The sequence below is a fragment of the Vicugna pacos genome, chromosome X (genome assembly GCF_048564905.1).
Source record: "Vicugna pacos chromosome X, VicPac4, whole genome shotgun sequence".
Lineage (NCBI taxonomy): Eukaryota > Metazoa > Chordata > Mammalia > Artiodactyla > Camelidae > Vicugna > Vicugna pacos.
Window position 1 is genome coordinate 57,045,252 of NC_133023.1, and position 21,612 is coordinate 57,066,863.

A 21,612-nucleotide genomic window follows, 5' to 3' on the forward strand; every position below is an offset into this window, starting at 1 on the left:
TACTGTGGGGACCTACCTGGGACCCAGAGTTGGCATAAAGATTATTTTAACTGAAGACATTTGAGATTCAACAGACAACGAGGAAAACAGCCTTCTTGGAGCTTCCCTTATCTGACTAAAAACAGCAACTTCTGGGAAATGAGGCTGCCAAAAATTCCTTCTCAGGGTGGGTCTACTCCCAGAAGGTAGACTGTGAATAAAACCGACCCCAGATCTTTTCTCCAAGTGAGTTTTGTGGTCCTGAAGAAGACAGAAAGGCCACTCTCACATCTGTATAGACAAACATTACAAGCTCTCTTATCAAGTATTTGTTCTTCTGAAAATCCATGTGTCTTTCCAAAAAGTCCTTTATATACCAGGCAAGTGCTTTCCCCCCGCCCACTTCACCTATTAAGATGGTATATATACCCCAAATTCCAACCACTCCTTTGAGTCATCATCACTGAGTTCTTCTGTGTATATGGAGGTTGTGCAGATAAATAAACTCTGGGCTTTTTCCTCCTGTTGGACTGTCTTTTATTGGTTTGATTTGCAGGCCCCAGGCACTGAACCTAAGAGAGTAGAAGGAAACTTCCTTACCCTAGAATATTCAGAAAGGGGAACCTATAGATTAATGTGTGGACTTTATATCTTGACTCAAATAAACTGAAAAAAAAAACAGTCAGCACTTCATGACACTGATAAGGCATTTGAAGTTTGAACACTGCCTAGGTATTTGATGCTATTATGGAATAATTGTTAAGTATTTGAGGTGTTATAGTGGCACTGCCGTTCTATTAAAAAGAGAGTTCTTGTGGTTCAGAATTCCATACTGAAATGCAGATACAATGATGTGATACCTGGCTGGCAGTTGATAATTGCTGATGCTGGGTGACGTCCACAGGAGGCTTATTATGCTATTCTACTTGGATATAGGCTCGAAGTTTTCCATAACAAAAAGTTTAACATATGAAGGAGAAAAAGGTGGATCTAGGAGGTGTTTACCCAAATGTGGCTTGTCTGCCTTTGGAAGACTTATTATAGGGAACAAGAAATCACAAATTCAAGGAAAGGCTGATATCTGTTTTGAGAGCAACAGTGGCATATGACTGGAGACAGTGATTTCGCCCCCTCATTTCAGCCCCCTCATTAGGCAGCATCTGTGCTGCTCTTCTCAGCCTGTGGCAGCCCAGTTTGGTTGCCAGGCAATGGAAGCCAGAAGCCAGAAGCCCTTTTCTTGGGAGGGAGAAAGGGGGAAAGGGAGGGAGAGAAGCAAGGAGGGAGAAGGCAGAAAGAAGCTGCTCGGGAGGAAGGCTTGTCCCTGCCGAGGGGCCCGGCCCACGGGGAAAGAAGGGAGGCGGGGGCCCCTTGCTGGATGCTGGTCTCCCTCAGCCCTCACTTTCCTCAGTCTATTCCTCGGGGGACCCTCATTGTCAGAGCTTGAGGCCGCACAGAAGGAGTAGGGGCCTACGCAGGCAGGTGCACCTCCTGCAAAGACCAGTGAGGTCTGTGATTAAGTAAGACACCGTCAGCATCCATTCAGAGTCAGAATTCCAGACAGGCCACTCCTCGCTGATGCTCCTGAACTCTTACTGAGTTAAAAAAAAAAATCTAGGAAAGGAGCTCGTCAAATGCGAAACCTGTACTGGTGATCACCCTGAGTTGGGGCCAACCCAAAAGGCAGGAGGGCAGGAAGCTTCTTCGGGGTGGAGAAACCTGTCCTCGCTGTCCTTTGGGGAAGGAAGGCAGAACCCTCTGGTGCTGCGCAGTGGCCTGGCAGTCTCATGGATGCTGACAGTGTTGAGGAACTCTGTTCTGGCAGTGGTTCAGACCCAGCTATCACGGAAAGGCTGTATGGGCCTGAGCCCACCTCTGACTCTCAATGTCCTGATCTCTGGAAGCCCAGGGAGTTACCTTGTATTACATTGCATCCCTTCAGCTCAGATGGGCTGGGATTACAATGTGCCCCCACCCCCACCCCTGGGCAGGAATTGCTCTCACCCAGGGCCAAAGGAGCCTGGCCCACCCTACTCCCACCCACAGGGCCAGACTGGAGGAACCAACAGAGCCAGTGACCTCTGAGAGACAGAGGGAGGGCACTTCCTAGAGCTACCCTGCTGTGATCATGAACCACCTCCTGCTGGCCTAGGGGGTGGATTCAGAGGGGCTCCAGGAAGGCAGGATGGGGGTGAGGTCAGGCAGCTGCCCCAGGGATAAACCTTTCAAGACCCAGCATCTGAGAAAGGAAGGCTGTGTGTGCTCCATGAGAAAAACATCAGGGAGGCCAGCAGTCAGGAGCTGAGCAAGAGCAGGGCCCAGACAGCCCCCCTCTTTTCTGCAGCATCTTTGTGGCTTCTAGTTGCTAGGAGCAGGCTCTTCCGTTGCTAAGCAACTGGAGCCTGGTGGATTAAAACCAATTTCCTGAGCTCACTGGAAGGGGGAGGGAGAGAAGGTGCAATGCAGATGCCCTGAGGAAGCTCATCCCTGCCTCCAACCTTTGTTGGCAGATGCAGGTGGAGGTGAAGGGCAGGTGAGGTGCAGCTGGGAGCTGACCCCTAGGGAGAAGAGGGGGGGACTGGGGGAGGGCTATGCACCAGGTATTCATTATCAAGACCAAAAGACCAGAGTGAGACTGGCAATTAAGATGCCAATTAGAGCACTAATGAATACTAACGCTGCTCCTTTCTGAAACCCCAGAAAAGGCCTGCAGTCCCTGGGGTGTTCCTGAGCCACCTGACCAGGCCAGACAGGACTGGGCAAGGTTTGTCTTCCAAAAATGGGACGATTAGAGCATTTTAGGGTCCATGGGCCACCAAGAGTCCTGGGGTCCAACCTCTTGTTGAATGATAGAGGCCCCTCAACATGCTGCCCTCTGCTCTCTGCTTAGATAACAACCACAGGATGACAGGGAGCTCAATTCCTCCTGCAACAGCCCTCTCTTACCTTCCCCCTAGAAGGCGCCTCAGGGGCCAGGGGAGTCCCATCTGCCTTGCTGTTGGGACCTATAAGGTCTCTCTTCTGTGTGGCTCACTCCCCAACTCTTGCCACTACTCAGGGGAGAAAATGGGCCGGGGCCTCACCATGACTTGGTGCCTTCTGATTCCCCACCCCCAGCCTGGTCTTTAGCCCCCTTAAGGGGCTAGCTGCTAAAATGCACGAATTTACAAAGACTGTCCAGGCCCCAATTCTAGCCCCAGAATCCAGGCTTTTCCTACCGCCCTGCTGAGGCAGAGGCCTTCTGATGCAGGACCCCCTAAGTCAATGGGTTAGATATGTCTCCCTCTGGTAGGGTTCCTGTTTTAGGGATTGCTGGCTGAGGTCGGAGGTGGAGAGCAATAGGTCTTCTCCCTGCTGGGGAATCTGTGCCCAGATCCTGAATGTCTTCAGGTCTAGTTTCTGTTTCCTGAGAAGGACTGCTCCCTGAGACTGCCTGAACTTTGGCTAGCTCAACCTGACCAGCAGACCACCTTCCTATGTGGTTGGGGCTGAACAAACATTTTCTTTTTCTCTATAACAGTTTTCATTATGTAACATGTTTTCCATATTATTTTGTTTTTCTGTTTCTCTCCACTATGCTATAAGTTTCATGAGTGTTGAGGCTTTTTTTGTGTTTTACTTATTGCCATATCTCAGTGTGTATAATAGGCCGACACCTAGCAGGTCCTCAACAAGTGTATGCTAAATAATGAATATATGCTTACATATATAGATAAGATCTTTATGTATTCATATGGCATGATATCCAAGCTAAATTGCTGACTGAAAAGAAGCAAGGTACAGAATAATATGTATCATATGATATCTTTTGTGGGGGAGGACATAAGAGAAATATATGAAAAAGAAATTTATTTTTGTAAATTCTCAGGATGTCATTGAGAAGATAAACTAGTAACCATGATTGATTCAGGGTAGGAGAATTGGGTGACTGAAAGAACAGGCAAAGGATATATACTTCTCATGGTGTGCCTCTTTGTGCCTTTTTAATTTTGTACCATTAACATACATTACTTAAATATTTTTATTAAAAACTTGAAGATTACCAACAATTTGAAAACCTCAAAAATAAAACCCAACTCACTGAATCATCTCCAACAACCTGAGGCACTACTTTTTGTTTGTCTGCTTGCCAGGTCCTAGTCACATGGACCTATGTCATGTGATCTTACAAGTACCATTCTTTTAGACAGATTATATTTAATTATCACTGATAACTTGGCCATGTCAAGTTGTTGTGTTGAAACTGACATGTTCATATTATATGCCAGATATTTTCAGCTGCATTAATTGCAATTAACAGGATCTCATCCTCTCATTCTCCCCTATCAAAACAGTACCAGTATTTTCCCTTTCTGCAATAGGAGGCTACATATATCTTTGGTGAGGTAAGCTCTCTCATTCACTGCCCTTAGGAGCATAAATTAGCATGGTTTTTCCCAAAAGATGTGCATTAATATGTACTAAAGCTTGAAAGTATTCATTATCATGAGCATCCACTTCTGGATAGCCTAAAGAAAATATCAGAACTATGCATCATGTTTTACACATAAGAATATTTGTTATGGTGTTGTTTATAATGGGAAAATATTTGAAGTCATATAAATGTCCAACAAGAGGAAAATGATATTAAAATAAATTATGCCATGGCCATGTCATAGAATATCACGCAGCCATTTAAGCAGTTATGTTTTGTGGGAAACTGAATTTAATCTAAACTTACAGAAGAATGATTAATTATATGTACCAGATACACTGTCAGGTGCATCCATAGGAATTATGGAAAACAACATGTCAGAATAAGCCTGATAAACAATTATGAGAGAGCAGAATGCCAGACTAAGCCTGAAGAATTATGAAAAATAGGACTTCTGAATAAGCTCATTGTAACAACTGATGTAAAGTGAATGTCAACTGACTGTTTACCAAAAGCAGGATGATGTTTAACAGCTAAAGTTTTAATTACATAAAAATACAGTTGAATATTCACTAAACTTTGTAGTCACTTGCTGGCTATCTGCAAGCATTCAAGATATTTGCTTTGTTCAAGAACAAAATCTTTCAATTCTGTATTTATAAACTGGTGTGAGTCTTTGGTTCTTGGCTTTATTTTACCCCTAATAATTTAACAATAGGGATAAAATTCCTTGAGTATGCCCTTCTAGATGAATTTGTCAGAGGATTTGTTGCCATCTTTGATCAGGTGAGACACTGAGTATTTGCTAAAAAGTCTCCCTTTAATTATTTTGGCTCAGTGGGAATGGGTTCCTGGGGGAAATTCCAAACCCCAGAGCAAAATTGAGTTACTGTTGAGCAAAATAGGCAATACAGATTCTAAGAATCCATTTGGTTCACTATTATCTTCAACAGTAGAAAGCTATGGGAAGCCCAGAATGTTGCTGGCAGGTTTTTCTCTTAAAATGCTGATTTCACTCTGTCATGTTTGGGATGGGGATACTATTAAAACCCCATAGTTCAATGGCTAGAGGAAGGCTCTTTTTAGGTAGACAAATTGGTTTACTTACAAAGATTTTTAGAAAAACTCCACCCAACTAAATGGATTATTGGTATCTCTGAGATGAATATTTCTTAGGAAATAAATGCAAGAATGAATTGGATAGCCATAAACAATTAATTAATATATTGGAGGGAGAGATTAAGAAACTGAAAACTCTTTCTCTTTCTCCAGGTCCACAATCCTTTCCTACTTTTGCGCCTTCTGCTTCTTCTGTTTCCTTTTACCATTCTTTGCTTCAATCCAGGACCTGGAAGAAGGTACATAATGACCTCTTGGATGGATGGTTCCCAGTGGCTATGAGACTCAGAGATGACTTCCTTTTGGAAGGGGGAGAACTGACAGTCTTATTCAAATGTCCTGATGTGGGTTGCCCAAGTCTCAATTTCACCTCTGAGACTGTCAGAAAACCAAACATACAAAACATAGGAAAGCAAAAATGAAAGAAAAAGGAAAGAACAAGGAGTCATTGAGAATTCGGGTAATAGAGGATGCCTTAGAATGAAGGCATTGGTATGTGGTTGCCCTGGTAACTTGCAAGAAAAATAATTTTAAAAAGCAGTCAGGCTACTAAATGGCAGAGTGAGAATGGAAACTAGAATGCTTTCCAAACCTCCCTCTTTTTTATCTCAATATGAAGAAAATCAATTCTACCCCCTTGGAGCTCCAAAGACTCAAATACTTCTTAGAAGTTATCCGGGACCACTGGAAGACTAGGAATGCTGAGTCCACATGTCCTTTTACCAGCTGATATTACTATCTAAAGAGCTCTTTCCCAGTGCTCCAGGAAGATCTGTAAAATTTTCTGAAGTGCTCCACAAAGTGTTTTCAATCTACAGTCCTATGCATGGGGATGTACACTGGCTGCTGCATAAACTATTGCTATTAGCTGACTTGCTCAATTAAGGGAACAAGTGTGATGAGGCTCTATTAGTTTCCCAGGGATGCTGTAACGAAGTACCACAAATTGGGTGGCTTAAAACAACAGAAATTTATTATTTCACAGTTCTGAAGTCTAGAAGTCTGAAATAAAGGTGTTGGCAGGGTCTTGCTCTCTCTGGGACTCTGAATAGAATCCTTCCTTCCCTCTTCTTAGCTTCCGGTGGTGACTGTCAATCCTTGGTACTCTGAACTTGCAGCTGCATCATTTCAATTTCTGCCTCTGTCCTCATGTGACATTCTCCCTGTATGCCTCTGTCCTCAAGTGGTGTTACCCTCTTCTTAAAAGGACACCAGTCACATTAAATTAGAGCCTACCCACTACTTGATGACATTTGCAAAGACCCTAATTCCAACTAAGGGCACAGTCGCAGGTTATGTGGGGTTACAGCTTCAACATGTCTTTTTTGGAGGACACAATTTAACTCATAACATATTTGGTCCAGATAATAACTCCTATCATCAAGGAGTACCATGGCCCCAGGAAGCCTACTGCTTGCCTCCTCCAACAACTCAGGCTGCTTTTCATATCTTGGGAACTCAATGCAAGGGATTGATGATGGCAATCCTTGAAGCCTTTCTGCAGAAGGTGATCTGGAAGAAACTACAATGTTGCATTCAAGAATCTGGATAAATCCTCACTGATTTTCACCAGTAGTTTACTGGGAATTATCTAAACTTACAAGGATGGATCCAGGGGCAGATTAGAAAAAGTCCTTGGTCCTCTCTACATTTGTGGCAGCCTTTTTGCCTGGAACTCAAGCACAAGTAAGAGAAAAAGTAGGTGGATGGCAAGGACAGTTTCTCAGATATTGGCAGCAACAGCAACTCAGTTTTGGGAAAATATGGAGAAAGATAAAAAAGACAAAAAGAAACTTAAGACCTCAATGTTAGCTTTTCAGTTAGAATTATTCATGAAGGGAAAGACCCTCATCTGAAGTCATTAACTCATAAGAGGGAGTCCTATAATGTGAAGTTAAAATGCCACTATTATATAAGACAGAGCATTGGAAAAAATGAATGCCAGAAGAGACTGAAGAACATGCAAGGGATGAAAACTAACTCTGAAGCTTTACAACTGCCTCAAAGAGATTACCCCCTCCCCTCCGAGGACATCACACAGGAAATAACTGGCAAATAGTGCAAGCTAATGAGCAAAATTGGCATAATGGGGGAACCTTGGATCTGAGAATGGGAAAAACGTGTATGTCTGTTTCTTTTCCCTGACTTAATCTTTCCCAAACTGTTCTTGCAGATACTGGAGGCACTTATTCTGTGTTTTCTAATGATCTTTCTCATTTTTCCTTAACCCATAAAAGTATTCAAGTTGTGGGTATCTCTGGACAACCTTTTAACTATTCTTTCTCCTCTAAGTTTCCTGTGCAAATAAGTTATCTGTCAGAGGAACAAGCCTTTCTCTTGTCTTTGTTGTGCCTATTAATTTGATGAAAATGGACCTGGTCCATAAACAGAGGACTACCATTTTCTATACTCTGGATGGAGATTTTGGGTGCTCAGTAGGCAAAACACCTGAGTTGGTAAATATGTCCTTCTGAAACAAAAGAAAGACAGGAGAGAGGGACAGTTTCATCTAATGCTGGAAAAGCACTCTGAATTAAAGGAAATAGATTTATCTTTGAGAATTAGGAATCCTAGGAACAAACGATACCTTTAATAAAAGGGATCAACACAAACATTATAGCTCACAACAAATGAAAACCATGGTTATGGTCACAATATCCTTTCTGTCTAGCTCAGGTACAAGAAATAGAACCTTCAATCAGAGAACTAGAAAGATAGGACATAATGAAAAATGGTGGAGCATTTGCCTTGTGCTATAAAAAGGAAGGGAAATTTTACATGAAAGTTAGACTTTAAGATTTGTACAAGAAGTTAGTCATTTCTCTGACACCTGTCATAGCCATCCATACTACTGTCTTAACCTCTATACCTACATCAGCTAAATATTTTTCTGTAATAGACTTATTCTCAGCTTTCTTTTTTCATCTTTAGCTGAGGAATCATGGTTCCTCTTTTTGTTTACCTATGGAGGCTTTCAATATTTGTGGCAATGGATCTCTCAGAGATTTGCCTATTATACTCTCTAGACATTTATAAAAGAATTTGAATAATTTTTCCCACCTTGGTTGCCCATACTAGTTCCATAGGTGAACGATTTATTGATAATTGCTAAGACTTTACATGGTTATAAAGCAGATACTTCGACTTTCTTAATATTTTTTGCTGCGAAGGAATATAAAACCTTCCTAGATAAATTGTAGTATTGTCAAATTTAAGTCAAATATTTGGAACATTTGATATTAGTCAATAGACAGAAGGTATTTCCATCCCAAACTCAGCCTATGTATAAATGAAGCAACCTATCATAAAAAACATGACTCCACCAATTTTGGGGGTTGGTTGGGTATTGTAGGTAGTGCATCTCTGCCTTTTCTGAAGAGACTAACCATCTCATTGAGATGTCATGTGACACATTGCCAGCCCATTTACTGTGGTCCAAAGAAGCTACAGAAGCCTTTTAAACCCTTAAAGTAGCCATTGTTTCCCAAACGGTATTAGGAGTTCATAACTTTGACAAAATATTCCACTTTTTTTGTCATGATAGTAAGGGACCTACTAGTCATGCACTTTGTTAAAAGTTAAGTTCTGATTATAGGCTTATTGCTTACTTTTCTGTGTTATTGGATTTTGTTCTGGAGATGCCAGGATCTTTACAAGCCTTAGAAGCAGTTGATATTCTAGTTGAAAAGGCTCAGGCTTTGACTCTGGAACATTTAACTTACTTATATGCACTTCATGTTGTTACTGTTATTTTATAAATTCATAAGACACAACACTTGTCAGTGTGCCACCAGACTATGTATGAACAAGCTTTATTGTCTAATCTGAATGTTATTCTAGTAAGGTGTAACCTTCTGAACTCAGCTACTCTGTTGCCAGATCCTGACCAAATAGGTGAACATGATTACCTTACAGTTGTAGAAGATACTCAAACTTCAATTTATCTGATATTCTTATTCCCAATCCTTTTTTCCTATTCCCAATCTTGATCTAATATTTTTCACTGGTAGAATTTGAGTGTGAGACACACAGAGAGATACAAAAGCATCATATGCTGTAGTCAGTCCTCATGAGGTTTTAGAGGCTTATCCTCTCCCAAACATAAAATCAGCCCAAGAAATAGAACTCGTAGCTCTTGCACAAACTTTTAAATTAGCCACCAATCTGAAAGTGAATGTCTATGCTGATGGCAAATATGCATTTGGTGTCTATCATGCTATGGGACAAATGTGGAAGAATAAAGGGAACTTTCTAACATCAGTGGGAACTGAAATATCACATGAGAAATATAATTGCTGATTTATTAGAGTCATCCCAACTTCTTCAACAGATTTCTGAAATCCATTGTAGAACTCATACCAGACAATAAGATGACATATCTAATGGAAATTAATTTGCACACCAAGCCACAGAAAGGACTATTTAGGTTTTTAATTTTTTTTATTTTTATTTTTTTTGGGGGGGAGGTAATAAGGTTATTTATTTATTTATTAATGGTGATACTGGGGATTGAAGCCAGAACCTCCTGCATGCTAAGCACTCACTCTACCACTGAGCTATACCCTCCCCTCTACTTAGGTTTTGACTGGGGAAATTGAAGCCCCGTTACTTCTACCCAGGAATCCCTATTCACAATTTCAGAAATACACAACTCCACATGATTTAGAAAATTGGAAACCAAGGGAAGCTAGGAAGAATACCATAGGAACATGGAAATTACACTTTTATAAGAGCATTCTTTTTTAAAAATTGAAATATAGTCAGTTACATGTCAGTTTCTGGTGTACAGCACAATGTCCCAGTCATGTGTATATACATACATATATTGGTTTTCATATTCTTTTTCATTAAAGGTTATTTCAGGATATTGAATATAGTTCCCTGTGCTATACAGAAGAAACTTTTTTATTTTTTTATTCTTTTTTTTCAGTTTTATGGCATCCTTTATTTTCTTTAAACATTTTTTATTGATTTATATTCATTTTACAATGTTGTGTCAAATGCCAGTGTTCAGCACAATTTTTCAGTCATATATGGACATATACACACTCATTGCCACATTTTTCTCTCTGTGAGCTACCACAAGATCTTGTATATATTCCCCTGTACTATACAGTATAATCTTGTTTATCTATTCTACATTTTGAAATCCCAGTCTATCCCATCCCACCCCCTGCCCCCCTTGGCAACCACCAGTTTGTATTCTATGTCTATGACTCTGTTTCTGCTTTGTATTTATGTTCTTTTGTTTTTTCAGATTCCACATGAGTGATCTCATATGGTGTTTTTCTTTCTCTTTCTGGCTTACTTCACTTAGAGTGACATTCTCCAGGAGCATCCATGTTGCTGCAAATGGCATTATGTTGTCGGTTTTTATGGCTGAGTAGTATTCCATTGTATACATATACCACTTCTTCTTTATCCAGTCATCTGTTGATGGACATTTAGGCTGTTTCCATGTCTTGGCTATTGTAAATAGTGCTGCTATGAACATTGGGGTGCAGGTGTCTTTTTGAAGTAGGGTTCCTTCTGGATATATGCTCAGGAGTGGGATTCCTGGGTCATATGGTAAGTCTATTCTTAGTTTTTTGAGGAATCTCCATACTGTTTTCCATAGTGGCTGTACCAAACTGCATTCCTATAAGCAGTGTAGGAGGTTTCCTTTTTCTCCACAGCCTCTCCAGAATTTGTCATTTGTGGATTTCTGAATTATGGCCATTCTGACTGATGTGAGGTGATACCTCATTGTAGTTTTGATTTGCATTTCTCTGATAATTTGTGATATTGAGCATTTTTTCATGTGCCTATTTATCATTTGTATGTCTTCCTTGGAGAATTGCTTGTTTAGGTCTTCTGCCCATTTTTGGGTTGGGTTGCTTGTTTTTTTCTTACTAAATCGTATGAGCTGCTTATATATTCTGGAGATCAAGCCTTTGTCGGTTTCATTTACAAAAATTTTTTCCCATTCCGTAGGTTGTCTTTTTGTTTTACTTATAATTTCCTTTGCTGTGCAGAAGCTTGTAAGTTTCATTAGGTCCCATTTGTTTATTCTTGCTTTTATTTCTATTGCTTGAGTACACTGTTCTAGGAGAACATTTTTGAGATGTATGTCAGATAATATTTTGCCTGTATTTTCTTCTAGGAGGTTTATTGTATTTTGTCTTATGTTTAAGTCTTTGATCCATTTTGAGTTGATTTTTGTGTATGGTGTAAGGGAGTGTTCTAGCTTCATTGCTTTACATGCTGCTATCCAGTTTTCCCAACACCATTTGCTGAAGAGACTGTCTATTCCATTATATATTCTTGCCTCCTTTGTCGAAGATGAGTTGACCAAAAGTGTGTGGGTTCATTTCTGGGCTCTCTATTCTGTTCCATTGGTCTATATGTCTGTTTTTGTACCAATACCATGCTGTCTTGATGACTGTAGCTCTATAGTATTGTCTGAAGTCTGGGAGAGTTATTCCTCCAGCCTCTTTCTTTCTCTTCAGTGTTGCTTTGGCAGTTCTAGGTCTTTGATGGTTCCATATCAATTTTATTATGATTTGTTCTAGTTCTGTGAAATATGTCCTTCCTGGGTAATTTGATAGGGATTTCATTAAATCTGTAGATTGCTTTGGCAGTGTGACCATTTTAACGATATTGATTCTTCCAATCCAAGAGCATGGGATATCTTTCCATTTTTTAAGGTCTTCTTCAATTTCCTTCATCAATGGTTTATAGTTTTCTGTGTATAATTCTTTCACCTCCTTGGTTATATCTATTCCTAGGTATTTTATTACTTTGGGTGCTATTTTAAAGGGGATTGTTTCCTTACTTTCTTTTTCTGTTGATTCATCATTAGTGTAAAGAAATGAAACTGATTTTTGAACGTTAATCTTGTAACCTGCTACCTTGCTGAATTCTTCAATCAGCTCTAGTAGTTTTTGTGTGGACTTTTTAGGGTTTTCTGTATATAGTAACATGTCATCTGCATATAGTGACCCTTTTACTTTCTCTTTTCCAATTTGGATCCCTTTTATTTCTCTCTCTTGCCTGATTGCTGTGGCTAGGACTTCCAAGACTATGTTGAATAGGAGTGGTGATAATGGGTATCCTTGTCTTGCCCCAGATTTTAGTGGGAAGCTTTTGAGTTTTTCACCATTGAGTACTATGCTGGCTGTAGGTTTGTAGTATATAGCTTTTATTATGTTGAGATATGTTCCCTCTGTACCCACTTTGGTGAGAGTTTTTATCATAAATGGGTGCTGAATTTTATCAAATGCTTTTTCTGCATCTATTGAGATGATCATGTGATTTTTGTCCTTTCTCTTGTTAAAATAGACAAACTTCTGGCCAAACTCACAAAGAAGAAAGAAGAGAGAGCATAAATAAGCAAAATAAGAAAGGAAAATGGAGAAATTACAACAAACAAAATAGAAATACAGAATATCATACAAGAATTTTATAAAAAAAAGTATATGGAACCAAAATGGATAACCTAAAGGAGATGGACAAATTTCTGGAAACATACAGTCCACCAAGAATGAACCAAGAAGAAACTGACCACTTGAACAAACTGATCACTAGAAATGAAATCGAATTAGCAATAAAAAATCTCCCTACAAATTAAAGTATAGGACCGGACAGCTTCACTGGGGAATTCTACCAAACATACAAAGAAGAACTCATACCAGTCCTTCTCAAACTCTTCCAGAAGATTGAAAAGGAGGGAATACTCCCAAACTCATTCTATGAAGCCACCATCACCCTGATACCAAAACCAGGTGAAGACACCAGCAAAAAAGAGAATTACAGACCAATATCACTGATGAACATAGATGCAAAACTCTTCACCAAAATATTAGCAAATAGAATCCAACAGCACATAAAAAAGGTTATACATCAAGTGTGGTTCATCCCAGGGACACAAGAGTGGTTCAACATACACAAATCAATCAATGTAATACATCACAAGAAACTTTTTTTAGAATCTATTTTAATATAGGATCATTATTGAATCTCAATTGTTATATGCTTGGATGGCTTTTTCATGCCCCCATCAAACTCATTCAAACAAAAGGAATATACTGAAAACCTTGGAATCTTATCCCATTTGGAATAAGGACCAAATAATTCAAGAAGCAATACAAAGTTGTGCTGCTTGTCATAAAAATTATTTACAGGAAATGGCTAAGGTAAGTCAAGGAAATCTCCTGAAGGCATTGTTACCTGGGATTTGGTGGCAAATGGACTTTATAGAATGTCCTAGTCCATTTGGGCTGCTATAACAGAATACCACAGACTGGGTGGCTTATAAACAACAGAAACATATTTCTCATAGTTCTGGAGGGTGAGAAGTTCAAGATGAAGGTGGTGGCAGATTCAATGTCAGGTGAGGGTCCACTTCTTATTCCATAAATGGCTGTCTTCTTGCTGTGTCCTCATGTGGCGGAATAGATGAGAGAACTCTCTGGAGTCTCTTTTAGAAGGGCACTAATTTCATTCATGAGGTCTCCACCTTAATGACCTCATCACCTCCCAAAGATCCTATTTCCAAATACCATCACATTGGTGATTAGGCTTCGACATATGAATTTTGGGAGAACACCTTTAGTAGGTAGCATAGAGCTTCTACCTTCAGATGATAAGATAGATTGATCAGTAATGTTGTGTATGATGTCTGGATTGCCAGAAGTATTCCTAGCAGCTAACGCAGATGTTCAGTGTTTCTTGGACTTACTGAATCATATCATCCCAATCTTTGGAATTCCTGAATATCTGGAACCTGATAGGGAAAGTAATTTCATTTCTATGGTAATTTAGGAACTCTGTAGAAACCTAAAATAACCAATAATTTATTATATTTTTTATCATACTCAGTCTTCTGGACAAGGGGAACAAATGAGCCATAGACTGAAGAATTCTTTGACTAAATAATATCAAGCCATCAGTTTACAATGGCCCAGAACTTTACCTTTGGTTTTATTAAAAATAAGGTCAACTTCCTCTGGCAAGCATAGTATTTCTCCCTTTGAGTTACCGTTTGGAAGATGAATTTATGAATTTAGAGTTTAAGTCTAACCCTTTATCTTACATAATGGAAAAACTTCATGATCAAATACAATACTTAAGGGGTTTGCTGTTTCTCTGGCCTCATTACACCATTGTGTGTGCCCAGATGCTGGAAAAATCCCCCTAAAGTGGTATGCTATTGATATCAACCAGGAAATAAAGTCTATATCAAATTGTTCTGACCACAAATTGGATTGTCATCACTGTTATATAAATAAACTAAAGATGGCCCCTATGTTTACTTCTTCACAGAAGGCTTGGACCATTAACTCAAAAGCCTGCTAGTACTAAACTCAAATTTTATACATCCAACTTTTTAAAAATATAGAACAACTAAGCAGATTTTTAGTCATTTAGAGATTACCTGCTTCATATACCTCATGAAACTGCATCCAACATGCAGTTTATGTATATGTAGACAAAAACAAACTCTGTAGCTATAAAAGAACTCAAGCTGATGCTACTCATTGAAGCTTTCTGATCCAGAGACTCCTACTTCTTACTACTGAGTAATATTGCCTAGACACATAAGCCCCTCTTTGATTCCTCTCTACCCTGGGAGTTCCCTTGCTCTCTTCCTTTTCTGGGTGGTGGCTTGTTGTGGCTTTCTCTGGAACATTTCCTGCTGTGAGGGACTTCCTCTCTCATGCAACCTGTCCAATTGCCACCCAAATTTAGCTTGTTATGTGCTACTGTTATCTCATGGTCATATCTCAAAATCCTTGAGCAAGTGGTGATGAGGACAAGATTCCCATGATGTCAAGGAATTGGCATGGGATCTATCCCATCAGTAGGACAATCAATCAGCAAATTGATCATGGAAAGCTTTTTTTTTTTTTTTTTTTTATGGAAAGCTTTAAGTAATTGGGACTCAAACTTTGGAATACGTCTAAGTCATTTTGGCATGGTGTTGCTCTTTGCTGTACTTCAGTCTATATTTTTTTGTGATTTTCCCTTCTACCTCATTAGCTTGGCCAAATGGTAGCACGAGTATTTGAGTGAACCCACAACATTGGAACTGAGTTCTGTGGTCAGAGGTACTAAGCACCCAGCGGAGATCAGCCCACACAGCTGGGTCCCTCACTAGGGAGGTGCTGGAAGTTAGAAGGCCTTCTAGTGGGCCTGAATAGGAAAAAGAGGGGAGTGGATGCTCTGGACTATGGGTGAGCTGCCCATGTCCCCATAGGAAGAGCTCTCCTTAGCGAGGTTGGTGATTTGAGGTACTCTGAGATGAAAGGATGTCCTTGTCATAGGGGCTGCTATGGCATGCAAAGGAGCTGATAAGGTAGACATTAGGCTGAAGCTGTTCTCCTAAGCACAGTTAGGGGACAGCTTTTACAAGTAGCTATGCCTCTGCTGTTGTGACACTCAAGTATGCTGTTGGAGATGTTGTCATTGTAGCCCTTCCCAGAGGGATATGGTGATCCCAACCCTTGGGCTGAGCTGGCTAAAGCATTTCTTAATGTGACTAAAAGCAAGGAAGTTTATACCCTTGCCCTTTCTAGGACTCTGAAAAAGGTCATTATCCTGCTGAACAAGTGCTCAAAACTATAAGACAAGACTCAAGCTAAGCTTTCCTCTAAGCAGCTTCTCACTAGCATGCCACCCAGAAAGAGGTAGGAGCCCAAACTTCCTAGGGAGACAAGATGGAGGGGGAAGACCCTGGGGAGGAGAACTGGTGCTCCATAGAAGAAAAGGTAGCATGATGTCACCACAATAGTGACTGATAATTTGCCCTCTATGGGTAGCCACTCACAAAGTAATAAAAACAAAAAAGACATATTGGCAGGGCCAAGAAGCTGGGGCTGGTTTTCACATGGTAGAGAAGACACATCCTCTCTCTCACCCTGAGGCCTAGATTCTCCTTAAAGACCTAGCCTAGGAACCAGATGAAAAAAGTACTGCTTGGGTACATAGAATGTACCTGGCAAGGAGCAAGCTCCACCTAATGGGGGCTGAAATTAAACAACTGGCTGCTGTAGTACAAGATGGAAAAAATGATATCCCTGCTAAAGGATCTCACACAATTTGTGTGGAAGGTTGTAGTGACCCCAGGAGAGGCTTTGGACCCTGGTCCAAATTTATATCTTATTGATGTGAATTTTTATGGCTTAGAAGGCTGCCAACTCTATGTTAGAATTTATAATGGCCTGGGCCAACTATCAGTGGAAAATGTTAGCCAAGGCCAGCCATCTCCTCCAACCCATTGCACCAGTTGGGGATGTTAGAATGGGCTTATCATGCAGTAATGATGTGTGGTTTGATGACTTGGCAAGTCCAGAGGAGGCTGAATTGAGTCCTGAATCCACCTAGTTGTTTCTTGGGAAGGCTCCTGACAAATATGTCTTCTTTAATGGCAATGATGGGCTAATGCTAAAATATTAAAGAGGACATAGTTGCCCTGGAATTAACAGAAACTCATGAAGGACAAACTCAGAGCCAAGTGTTGCCTGATAATTGTACAAACAATACCCCATTGGGCCTAAATCAAAATTACTGTCAACAGTGAGGTTGCCTTCCTACTAGGCCAAACAAACCACCTACAGCTAGGCCCTTGTTTCAGCATAAACCTTGAGATAAACAAAAGAGGTTATTCTGTACCCTAAGGGACAAGACGGTGTCAAATTGGATGATCTCTGGTAAATAGCTGTAACAATTACCATATTTATTAGAGTTAGATTATAACCCATTGCAGGCTTCCCCTTTGGAGGCAGCATTACCTTCCATACTTGCTTCTGATCTCTGTCAGTGACAGAGACCTGCTACATAGGGATCTAGTGATCATGGAAGTGCCCCCTTTGGGCAAAATATCACCCTTTTACCACATTAACTGTGGTTTTGTCTCCAAAAAATAATCAATACTGGCTGGCTCTGTTAAACATGAGTACCCAAATCTCTGCAATCCTAGGAATCACTCATGTTTTAAAGGGAACCCTTTCTCCTGCCTCAAGAGGCATCCAGCTTGGCAAGAGGATTACTTAAAGGTAAAATTACCTGCTTAACTATTAAAATTTGTTCTGTTAGTGCTAAAAGGTGCTTGCATTCTAGTTGTTTCCCACACCACCTCCTCCACCACCTCCCCCCCCCCCACTTTTGGAATGGAATTTTTTCATCAGCCGGTAACCTAATGGGACAAGATAAAGCTTTTACACTATTGGCAAGCACCACTCAGTAAAAACCAATTAACCTTCCCCTATGGTATGGGTGGTAAATGTGCCACAGTACCAGCTAAGGCAAGGCACTGAAAGATTATGGCTTCTCATAGCTGACTTAGTTAAAGAGTACTGATTTCTACCATCTCTGAATTCTCTGATATGGCCTGTGCTTAAAGCCACAGCTAATGAGTACAGAATAACTATAGACTATAGAGAGTTAACAAAGATGTTCCTTTATTAGAACACCTCTACTAGATAGCTTTGCCTTAATCGATGACATTTAAAACAATATGGGTAGAATGGTTTGTAGTCATACACTTAACTAACAGGTTCTAGTCCATAAAAATTTCACAGAAGAGTCAACCATAATTCACTTTCACTTTTGAGAGTCAACAGTACCTTTTCCCAGTTGCTTTATGGGCTATTTAAATAGTCCTGTGATTGAACACCATCTTTGTAGGCAGGACCTAACTGCCTGACTGACATTTGCACTAGATACTCAGCTTTGGCATTATATCAATGACATCCTTCCCATTGGACCTGACTAAGACTCTGTCTCACAGGTCATTACAACTGTGAGCAAACACCTCACTGAGAGGGAATGGACAATTGCCCCGTGTAAGATACAAAGCCCCTCTCAGTCTGTTAAACTTGGGGGTTATGTTTAGAGCACAGAAGGGGAACTATTCCAAATTCAGTATAAGAACCCAGCACCCAAACCTCCCACGTTGGTAAAGGAGGCCCAAAATTTGGTAGGAATATCTGGATTTTGGTGGCAACATATTCCTCACCTCCAATGCTGGTCTGTTTATTGGGAAACCTATAAGTCTTTCACTTTTCAGTGAAGACCTGAGCAATAACAGGCACTAAGGAGGCTATTTTGTTGGCAGTCCCACTAGTGTCTCGAGGACAAGACTTTTTGGAGGATTAGACATTTTGGTCACTCCAAAGGTTGCTTCCTGGAGCCTCTGGACCAAATGAACACGTAAATGGCTATGCATATAGGCTTTTGGTGTAAGCAGCTCCCAGACTCAGCCCAGAGGCATTCACTAGCAGAGAAGTAACTCCTGGAGACATACAGGGCACTCATTGAAACTGAAGGCCTTACTAGGGCAGAGCCAAGTAAAGATCGAGATAAACCTAGTCCTATTGGAGTGTCACAACTCTAAAAGGAAATAGCCATATACCTTGCCACTGAGGATAACTTGGCAAAGCTCCCAGAAATGCCCCCACCCCCTGCTCAATACTGGTAAGAGGATGGTCAGAACTCTCAAAATTAGAGAAACAATGGTCTGTCTTTACCAATGAAGTGAGCATAGGATATAAGGGAGCCACACAATGGACAACCACAGCCTATCACAACTATTCAAACACTCCATTTTCCATAGGAGGGTAGTAAAGTGCCCAACGGCCTGAGCTGCATGTAATACTCCTAGCACTAAAGGATGCCCTTGACAAATATTTTACTAAAGTTCTATTTTCACCAACTCCTGGTTGGTGGCTAATGGGCTAACAACTACTTGATCAGGACTTCGGCAAAATCACAGCTGCAAAATACAAAGTTGAGACATCTGAGGTAAAGAGATATGGGAAAAAAAATGCTGCTTTGGCTCCCACCCTGCCCATCTTGGTATATCATACCAAACAAGACACAGAAGAGGCATGATAAAATACTAAAGCTGATGAACTAACCAGACCACCAAAACAGGTAATCTTCATGAAAGACAGAGAGTCTCAGAACTTTGGGACTAGCCACCCTACCCCTTCTACTAGTGCACACCCAAGAGGTCGTGGTATTTGAATATCATGAAGTTATGAAAATGGATTGTTAATAGAGAAGTTGACCTAGTAGAGAGACATTTACACAAAGCCATTAGAGACGGTACCAAATGCCAAAAATCTAAGCTCTGGAGAAAGTTTTAGAGGAGAAGGGCTACATCAGAACTGGTAAATAGGCTTCATTGAAGCAGCAGGAGTCATTAAATAAGTCTTAACAATGGTAAATACCCACACAGGTTTTCTACTGGTTTACCTGTATAAGGTACCAACCTTTCCTAGTGTTATTGAGAGGTTACAGTCTTTGGGAGTGCTAGAAGTTACACAGTCAGATCAATGCTTCTATTTCACTGTAAAGCAGTGGTATTTGGTTCACAACAATGGGCATTACCAAACAACACTGCTTGTGTGTTTCACCTACCCTATCATCATATGTCAGCAGATACCATAGAAAGACAAAACAGGCCTTTAAAACAAGGACTACAGAGAGAACTTGGAAGACAATCATCACCCAGGTGGTCAAAATACTGTTGATAGTCCTAATTACATTAAATTCACATCCCCCTTCACAACCATGGCATAACTATGCCATATTTAAATTCACAAAAACTAAGGAGACCAGCAACAGAGATGCTGCAACTGCTCTTGTATTTACCCACACCAGATACAACATAATTACCAGTTTTCATGAACAGGGTAGCCTTGACATTGCCCACAGCAGAAGAACATCCATCTGATACTTTAACCTTTCCTTTTTCCCTCATAGAAAACCTAGAGCCTAGCTGTATCCCTCTGAATCCTGATGAGGACCTGATGTGGACTATTGACTCTGGAACCAAACTCAGCCTGTGTCTGCTCATTATCTGGCACAAACAGAGCAAACCACTCACCACTATCTGGAGAGAGGCATCCTTATATGCACCCATATACTTTGTTCTACTGAAAAAGGCACTGTGGAACAAATCTGGATTAGCTTCTACCACTCAAGAGGTGGAACTAATTGTCCCTGGGCGATATGCAGGGAACAATCAAATCCACTACTGCAGGCTGCAGATCACTTTTGACTTGACCCCTTACTCTACTGCTGTGGCCTTTCCTCACTTGAGAAGTTCCTACCTTCACCAATGTGGACTGCATGCCCATTGGTGGGTCACTTCAGCATGCCACATTCTACCACATTGGTCAGATTGGAGACAATGGGAATCATTTTATTATTACTCAGATTGGTCAGTCTTACTAACATGACCAAGGACATGAACTGAGACTAGCACTCTACCTCCTATCTCAACTACTGCTAGCAATACCCCTCCCCACTAAGCCAGACTCTATAATACTGATCCTGACAACCCATAGGTGCCTTCTAATCCCTATGGGTCAATTTTTACTTCAAATAAAATGAAATCCACTATTATTAACTAGTGTTATCAAGTAAGTAGAGCAATAGGCCACTATCTATTAAGTCTAATTTAAGGAATGCCCAGAGATAGTATGTACCCAATATTACAACTAGGATGCTCATGATTGTACAGTTAAATTGAAAATGTAATCCAGAACCAATAACAACAAAAAATCCTGTGGGATTACTAAAATTATAGCTTTTAGTAATTATAGCTTTTGGTAATCCCTGGAATAATGATAAATGTAAACTCTGCTAACAATATAGACTCTTACAACTATTGGACTCTTTTCCTTTTAATTATAATCATCTCCCTCTTCCTCCAATACAAGTTCCACTTATTGAGGTGGAAAGAAATCAGTACCTTACAATAAACCTCCTCTATGATGGTTAATTTTATGTGTCAACTTGGTTGGGGCACAGCACCCAGATGTTTGCTCAAACATTATTTTGGATATTTCTGTGATGGTGTATTTTTGGGATGACATTGACATTTAAAACTGGGCTTCGAGTAAAGCAGATCACCCTCCAAAATGTGGGTGAGTCACACCCAATCAGTGGAAGGCCTTAATCCAACAAAGACTGATCTCCCCTTGAGCAAGGAAGAATTCTGTCAGCAGACTGTCTTTGGAGTAGAACTGCAACCCTTCCCTGAGTCTCCAGCCTTCCATTCTACTCCATCAAATTTTAGACTTGACAAGCCTCCATAATTAAGTGAGCCAATA

General features: G+C 40.5%; 1 long non-coding RNA gene across 1 annotated transcript; it reads left to right on the forward strand.

The window, feature by feature from the left end:
• The first annotated feature begins 2,430 nt into the window (after positions 1-2,430).
• Positions 2,431-21,233, forward strand: LOC140691770 (uncharacterized). Its single transcript, XR_012067441.1, has 4 exons — positions 2,431-2,509; positions 5,663-5,748; positions 12,830-13,683; positions 20,258-21,233. It is a non-coding gene; the product is annotated as an uncharacterized lncRNA (long non-coding RNA).
• The last annotated feature ends 379 nt before the right edge of the window (positions 21,234-21,612 follow it).